Source organism: Meles meles, chromosome X, assembly GCF_922984935.1.
Source record: "Meles meles chromosome X, mMelMel3.1 paternal haplotype, whole genome shotgun sequence".
In the NCBI taxonomy this organism is placed as follows: Eukaryota; Metazoa; Chordata; class Mammalia; order Carnivora; family Mustelidae; genus Meles; species Meles meles.
In genome coordinates, this window is record NC_060087.1 from 19,876,268 (window position 1) to 19,884,355 (window position 8,088).

Consider the following 8,088-nt stretch of genomic DNA (forward strand, 5'->3'; position numbering starts at 1 on the left):
ACCCACAAAACTTGTAGCGTTAGTTAGTTCAGCAAGGATGTGGAGATAAATACACAAAAATCCATCAATTCCTGTAAACAGCAATAAACATGTGGAAACTGAAATTTAAAACAATACCATTTAAAATCATTACCTCCCCCAAAGAAACCCCAAACTAGGTAGGAATCTAAAAAAACACAAAGGATCTGTATGCTGAAAAATTTTTAATGTTGCTGAAGGAAACCAAAGATTTAAATAAATGGAGAAACATACTGTGTTCATGAATTGGCAGACAATATAGTAAAGATGTCAGCTCGCTCCAAATTGATATACAGGTTTAACACAATTCCTATCAAAATCCCAGCAAGACTTTTTTTTTAGAGATATAGACAGTCTTATGCTAAAAGTTATATGGAAAGACAAAGACATTCAAATCGCTAAAACAATTTTGAAAAAGAGGAATAAAGTGGGAACTATCACTCTATCAGATGTTGATATACTCTGTGGCTACAGTCTAAATGGCACCGTGATATTGGTGGAGAAAGAGACACATAGATCAACAGAACAGGATGGAACCCAGAAATAGACCAAAACAAATACATCAAATTGATCTTCAACAAACACGCATAAGCAATTCAATAGAGAAAGAATAGTTTTTTCAACAAATGGTGCTTAAATAATTGGACATCCATAAACCAAAGAAGAAGAAGGAAGAAGGAGAAAGGGGGGAAGGAGAGGGAGAAGAAAGGGGAGAGGGAAAAAGAGAAGGAGAAGGAGAAGAAGATTTAACCTCACACCAATGTTTCTCATCTTTGGAACTTATCTCATTTTGGTTAATTTTTTTTAATACTATGTTATGTTAGTGACCAGTGGTGAATTTTTCATATGCCATTAGTAGTGTTTCTAGTTATCTTTTCTGAAAGGGCCATGGCTCCCTTAAATGTCTGAAAATATTTGCCCTTGCACAGGAAGAAGAGCTGGAACAGAGGCTGAATTACAGATTCACATTCCTTTTCTGACAGAACTGCATTTTTTCTCTCCTTTGGTTCCAGACTTGAAGTTCCATGCTGGTGAAATTAATAATACTTAATAGCATTTTGGTCAGATTGAAATGAGAGATCAACAATGATAACAGGCAAAGCAGTATGAACAGATTTTTTTAAATTCAAGTTTTATGTTTTCTTGCCTTTTATTTACATCCTTCCTGACTTTACTAAAATAGTTCACATTTTCGCCAAATGTTTAAATGCATTGATTGAAGAATTTTAACTCTGCAAGTAAAAAGATGAATAATTTTCAAAGAGGAGAAACATAACAGCCTTCTTAATCCCTGTTTTTTTTTTTTTTTGCTTCTGATAACTAATAAATGGTAGGTGCCTCGTCAAGCATGACCATGATTACAATCTTCACATAGAAAATTGGGCCAGGGAAAAATATTCTCAACACACAATACACAATACACACATTTTAATTAAAAAAATTTCGACTGCTTTGTGGAGGAGTAATTGACATATAGTGAATTGCACATATTGAAAGGACCATTTGATAAGTTTTGACATATATACATACTCATAAAACCATCGCCACAATCAAAATAGTGAACATATCCTTCATCATCCACAGAAGTGTCCTTATGCCACTTTAGTCCCTCCCTTCTGCCTTACCCAGCCCCCATCTCCAAGTAACCACTGATCTGCTTTCTGTCAGGATAAATGCATTTGCATTTTCTAGAGTTCTGTAATAAATGGAATCAAATAGCATGTGCTCTCTTTTGGTCTGGCTTCTTTCACTCAGCATAATTATTTGGAAACTCATCATGTTGTCGCATGTATCACTAGTTCATGTGAGTAGCATTCCATTGTTTGGATAGACCACATTTTATTTATCCATTCGTCAGCTGATGGACGTTTGGATAGTTTTTACTTTTTGCCTCTTAAGAATAATACTGCTAGGAATATTTGTGTACAACCTTTACTCCCTACCTCTGGAAACCACTGACTTCTATTTTGCCTTTCTAATTTTGCCTTTTTCCAGAGTGCCGTATAAATGGAATCACACAGTGTGTAGCTTTTCGAGACTTGCTTCTTTCACTTATCATAATACATTTGACATTCTTTCATGTTGTTGCATGCATCAGTAACTCATTCCTTCGAATTTTTTTTTAAAGAGAGAGAGAAGGGACCAGAGCCAGATGGGGGTGGGGAGGCAGAGGGAGAGAGAGAATCTTAAGCAGACTCCACACCATCACAGGGCTTGATCTCACGACCCTGAGATCATAACCCGAGCCAAAATCAAGAGTTGGATGCTTAACCAACTGAGCCACCCAGGCACCTGGAATTCGTTCTTTTTTAGTGGTATTATTCCATCTTATTGATGTGCCGTCGTTTGCTTACCCACTCCCTAGTTGAAGTATATCTGGGTTGTATCCAGTTTTTTACAATTCTGAATAAAGCTCCCATACACATTAGCGTGCAAGTTTTGTCTAAATGTATGTTTTCATTTCTCTTGGGTAAACAGGAGAGGGATCGCTGAGTGGTATGGCAAGTTGTACCAGTTTCCTATTGCTGCTAAAACAAATTTCCACAAACTTAGTGGTTTAAAACAACACAAGTGTATTCTCTTATAGTTCTGGAGGTCAGATGTCCAGCATGACTCTTAAGTGGCTAAAATCAAGGTGCCACTAGGACTGATTCCTTCTGGAAACTCTGAGTAGAGAACACTTTTCCCTGCCTTTTTCAGCTTCTAGTGGCCCCTTGTGTTCCTTCTTCAGGTGGAATACAGGAGGATGGATGGAGGCCCCTTCTTCCATCTTCAAAGCGTATCGCTCCAATCTCTACTTCCATCATGACATCACCTTCCCCTCTTACTCTGAATCCTTGTGTCCCTCTTAGAAGGACCATTGTGATTACATCAGTCCCACTCAGATAATTCAAATTAATCCTCTCATTTCAGTATCCTTAATTGAATCACATCTGCACTTTGTTCTTTTTGCCATATAAAGGACCTTTAACAAATGCCAAGGATTGTGATGTGGGCATTTGGGGGGGGGCTATTATTTAGCCTATGTATATTTAACTTTTTAAGAAACTGCTCAACTGATTTCCAAAGTGGCTGTAACGTTTTGCATTCCCACCAGCAACGTATGAAAGTTCTAGTTGCCCCATGCTTGCTTTGCCCTTGATACTATCAGTCTTTCTAATCTTAGCCATTTTAGAGGGAATAGAGTGGTATTTCATTATGTTTTTTTTGTTTTTTTTTTAAAGATTTTTTATTTCTTTATTTGACAGAGAGAGATCACAAGTAGGCAGAGAGGCAGGCAGAGAGAGAGAGAAAGGGAAGCAGGCTCCCTGCTGAGCAGAGAGCCCAGCGCGGGACTCGATCCCAGGACCCTGAGATCATGACCTGAGCTGAAGGCAGCGGCTTAACCCACTGAGCCACCAGGCGCCCCTTCATTATGGTTTTAATTTGCATTTCCCTAATGACTAATGATGTCGAGCAACTTTCCTTGTGCTTTTTTTTTTTTTTTTTGGTCGCCCATACCTCTTATTCAGTGACGTGTCTGTTAAAATTTTTTTACTATTTTTTTTTAGTTGGGTTGTTTGTGTTCTTATTATTGAGTTTTGAGAGTTCATCATGTATTCTGCTTACAATATTTTTTATCGGATGTGTGTTGCAAAGATTTTTCTTAGGCTATGATTTGTCTCTTACCTTTTCTTATGTTTTTCTTTTTCCTTTTCCTAACAGTGTTTTTCCAAGAGCAGAATTTTGATGAAGTCCAATTAATCGATTTTCTATGGACTGTCCTTACAGTGTCAGAGATAAGAAATCCTTATCCAACCCAGGTCACAAAGATTTTCTTCTGTGTTTTCATCTAAAAGTTTTATTGTCTTAGGTTTTACAACTAGGTCTATGATCTATCCTTAGTAGTTCATTTGTGTACATGATGTGAGGTATCCAGTGAGGTTTTCTGGCTCGTTTGTTTCGCACATGAACAGTGGTTCCAGCAACATCTGTTGAAGATACTATATTTCTAAAAATTGCCTTTTCACCTTTGTCAAAATTCAGTTCATATGTCGGTTTATCTCTGGACTCTCTGTTCTAGTCCACATACCTATGAGCCTACCTTTTTGCCAATACCACAATGTCTTGATTACTCTAGCTTTGTATCACGTCTTAAAATTAAGCATTACGAGTCTTCCAGCTTTGTTCTTTTTCAAAACTGTTTTGACTATTCTAGTTCCTTTGCTTTACCATATAAATTCTAGAGTCCACTTGACAATTTCTACAAAAAAAAAAGTCTTTCTGGGATTTTGACTGGGATTGCATGGAATCTGCCTGTCAAATTAGGGAGAATTAACATTGTGTTATCTATTCCTGCATAGCAAATTAACCCCACATTAAGCAGTCTACAACACCAAATACTTATCATCTCACAGTTTCTGTGGGTCAAGAATCAGGATGTGGCTTAGCTAGGTACCTCTGCCTGAAGACTTTTCACAAGGTTGTGATCAAGTTATCAGCCTGGGCTGAGGTGGAGGCTCAACTTGGGGAAATTCTGCTTCCGAACTCTCATGGTTATTGGCAAGATTCAGTTCCTTGAAGGTTACTGGCTGGAATCGTACGTCAGTTCCTTGACCTATGGGCCTCTCTATAGAGCAGCTCACAACATGGCAGTTAGCTTTCCTCAGAGCAGGAGAGTGAGAGAATGCTCAAGACCAGAGCCACAGACTCTTTACCGTCTCCTCTGGGAAGTAACATCATTTTTGCCACTTTTTTTTTAAATTAAAGGTGCGTGACTAGGTATTGCCCACACTCAAGAGAAGGGAGTTATGCGAGGCTGTGAATACCAGAAGTCGGGAACCATTAGAGGCGATCTTAAAGGCTGCCTGCCACAGACATCTTATCAATGAGTTTTCCAATTTATGAAGATATTATTTATCTAGGTTTTCTTTGAATTTTTTCATCGAGGTTTTGTAAATCTCAACATACAGATCTTGCACACATTTTGTAAGAGTCATACCTAAGGATCTCATGCTTCTGGTGCTTTTGTAAATAGCAGTATTTAAAATTTTAAATTTCAGGGGCACCTGGGTGGCTCAGTGGATTAAAGCCTCTGCCTTAGGCTCAGACCATGATCTCAGGATCCTGGGATCGAGCCCCGCATCAGGCTGTCTGCTCAGCAGGGAGCCTGCTCCCCCCCCCAACTCTCTCTCTGCCTACCTCTCTGCCTACTTGTGATCTCTGTTAAATAAATAAAATCTTTTTAAAAAGATTTAAAAAAATAAAATTTTAAATTTCAAATTGTTTATTGCTGGTATACAGAAATACCATTGTATATGTATATTATATATTGACCTCATGTTCTATGACCTTGGTAAAGCCACTTATTCTAGTAGTTTTTGGTGGGCCCCTCAGGTTTTTCTACATAAGCAAGTTGTTTTATTTTTCCTTTTCTGATATGCATGCCTTTCTTTCTCTGCCCTTTTTCATGGCTAGGACTTCCAATAGAAGGTTGAATACTGCTCCCTATTCCTTCTTACATCCCAGATGTTCTTCCTAGAATCATTTATATCCTTCTGGGATATGTTTTTTAAAACTTCCTTTAATGATATCTGTTAATGTCTGAAAATACCTTTATTTCACCCTCATTCATAAAAGTTTATTTGCTGGGTATAAAATTCTAGGTTGACAGTTATTTCTCTTGCCACTTCAAAGGTATTATTCCACTGCCTTCTGGCTACTGTTATTGGAAAGTCTTCTGCTTGTCTTTGTTATCCTGCAGTTTTATTACTATGTGCTTAAGTGTGGATTTATTTTAATTACTCTGCTTGGAATTCTTGGGTTTCTGCATCAGAAGATTGGTGTCTTTCATAATTTCTGAAACCTTATCTCTTTGTATATTGCCTTTCCTCTATTATTGTTCTTAACTCCTTCTGGAGCATACATTGGACCTTCTCTATGCTGTATTTCCCTTAACCCCTAATTAATACTTCCTATCATTCTGTCCTTTTGTCCTATATTGGTAATTTATTAGAGCTACCTTCTAATTCTTTAATTCTCCCCTTAGTTCTATCTGCTATTTATAACATCTTTTGAGTTTCTAATATAAATTATTACTTTTTATTGTATAAACTCCTATTTGATCTTCTGTCCAGTTTGTTCTCACACTGTGTGCACCCTTATCCTAGCAATGCTATCTTTAATTCTTTATACACAATTAACATAATAGTTTTATACTCTGTGTTTGAACATCCCACAATCTGTAGTTTGGTGTGTGTGTGTGTGTGTGTGCGTGCGTGCTCACACACATGCCTGATCTTGAAGTTTGATGTGTATGCTGATCCTTGGGGATTTAGGATTTTTTTAAAATTCTGAATTTGTAACTTTATGGTAATTCTTTGAAGTCTATAAACGTATTCCTCCAAAGAAAAATTGTTTTCTTTGAGCAGTTTTCTATGAGTACTACTGAGGTCCACTTTGAACTCTATTTTTGGCACAGGGTTTATTTTGTGTCACAGAGATTCAGGTTTAGATCTGGCCCACACTCACGCGAATGTGCTTGTACTTTGCTGTTCCCAGTGAGCTCGCTTCTTCCAGCTCTGTCCGTAGGGTGGGCATTTTCTAGTTGAACTTCTTGAGGCTGTTGCTCTTGGGCCCTCCTGCCTTTATGAAAGGATTTCCAAGCTGACCTCTCACACTGCTTGGGCTCTAAACTTTGTGTCCTGTCCCGCACAGCAAGGGCTCATCAGAACCTGGCTCTAGGCTGTCAGGAGCCAGCAGATATCTCCATAGTAAATATGATTTCTAGCTCATGTAGATTTGTGCTTTCCTATCATTTCTGCCCCTCACCCCATTACTTACCCACCAGTTCTCTACATGTCAAAATATTAAAACCTCTTTCTTGGGCATTTACTGCTTTCTGAACTAGAAAGAGTTTCTCTAGACATCTAGCCAGCATATTCTTGGAACCACAAGTCCTGCTGTTAAAATATTAGTGTTTTCCTTTGCAGAAATTTTTCCTATGCAGATGTATAATCTGTGTAATAGGAAAACACCATGCATAGTGCTTTCTAACCTGTTGTTGTCATTTAGCAACATATTTTGAATGAATTTTTACGTAAATAAATGTATCAGGGATGCTGTGGGCGTAGGAAACAGACACCAAGACCAAGATTTGAGTGCAGGAAGTTCATTAGGGAGTGCTTTGAAGATCAACGCTATTGGGGAACAGAGTTAAGTAGGTTTAGGCAGAAGGGGGACTTTTGGCAGTAGTGCAGTTGTTAGTCACCTGTGGAGTTTGATGTGGGCTGCCTCTGGGAAGGAAATGTGACATTGGGTAAGGCAGCCAACTTCAAGTGAGTGCAATTCCTGGAGCTAGCTGGCAGATCAAGACTGTCAGCCTATTGCATTCCCAATATCTGCAAGTCCGGAAGGAGGATCTCGGGAAGTACATCACAGTATCCACCACAGTGAGGGACATTTGGGGCTCCAACTAACAGAAATCCAACCAACTCTTTTTTTTTTTTTAAATACGGAATGCTTCACGAATTTGCATATCATCCATGCACAGGGGCCATGCTAATCTTCTCTGTATCGTTCCAATTTAAGTATACGAGTTGCTGAAGTGAGCACCAACCAACTCTTGCTTAATGAACGGTTAATTCATGGTTCATGGTTAATATAAGGTCTGCAGTAGATAATTTTTTTCCATCAACAGCATCTTTCCCTTTTATTAGGACAGCAAAACAAAAACAAAACAAAAAACCAAAAACCACTTTCTCAAAGCCTCCAGTAGACTTCTGATATTTCATGGACTGGAACCAGATCCTGTGGCCCCTTCTAGGTACAAGAGAAGCTGGGAAGAGAGAACTAGATTTTCATGATTTTGTGCCTGGAGCAGTGAACATTGCTGTTTGAACAGTATCTAGATTCTGTTAGCAGAGAAAAAGGGAGAAAGGATTTTAGACATGCATCTCACACAGCCTGCCACAAATAGACCTCTACAAAATTATTTTGAATAATATATGGATATAACTTACTGAAACAGACCCCGTATTGCTGGAAATTTTGAATGTTGCCAACCTTTTGCTATTATCCACTGTGCTGCAA

General features: G+C 38.3%; 1 non-coding gene across 1 annotated transcript; it reads right to left on the reverse strand.

The window, feature by feature from the left end:
* Positions 1-7,504: 7,504 nt before the first annotated feature.
* On the reverse strand, positions 7,505-7,611 carry LOC123935654. The gene has a single exon (XR_006816942.1). It is a non-coding gene; the product is annotated as a U6 spliceosomal RNA (small nuclear RNA).
* Between the last annotated feature and the right edge of the window lie 477 nt (positions 7,612-8,088).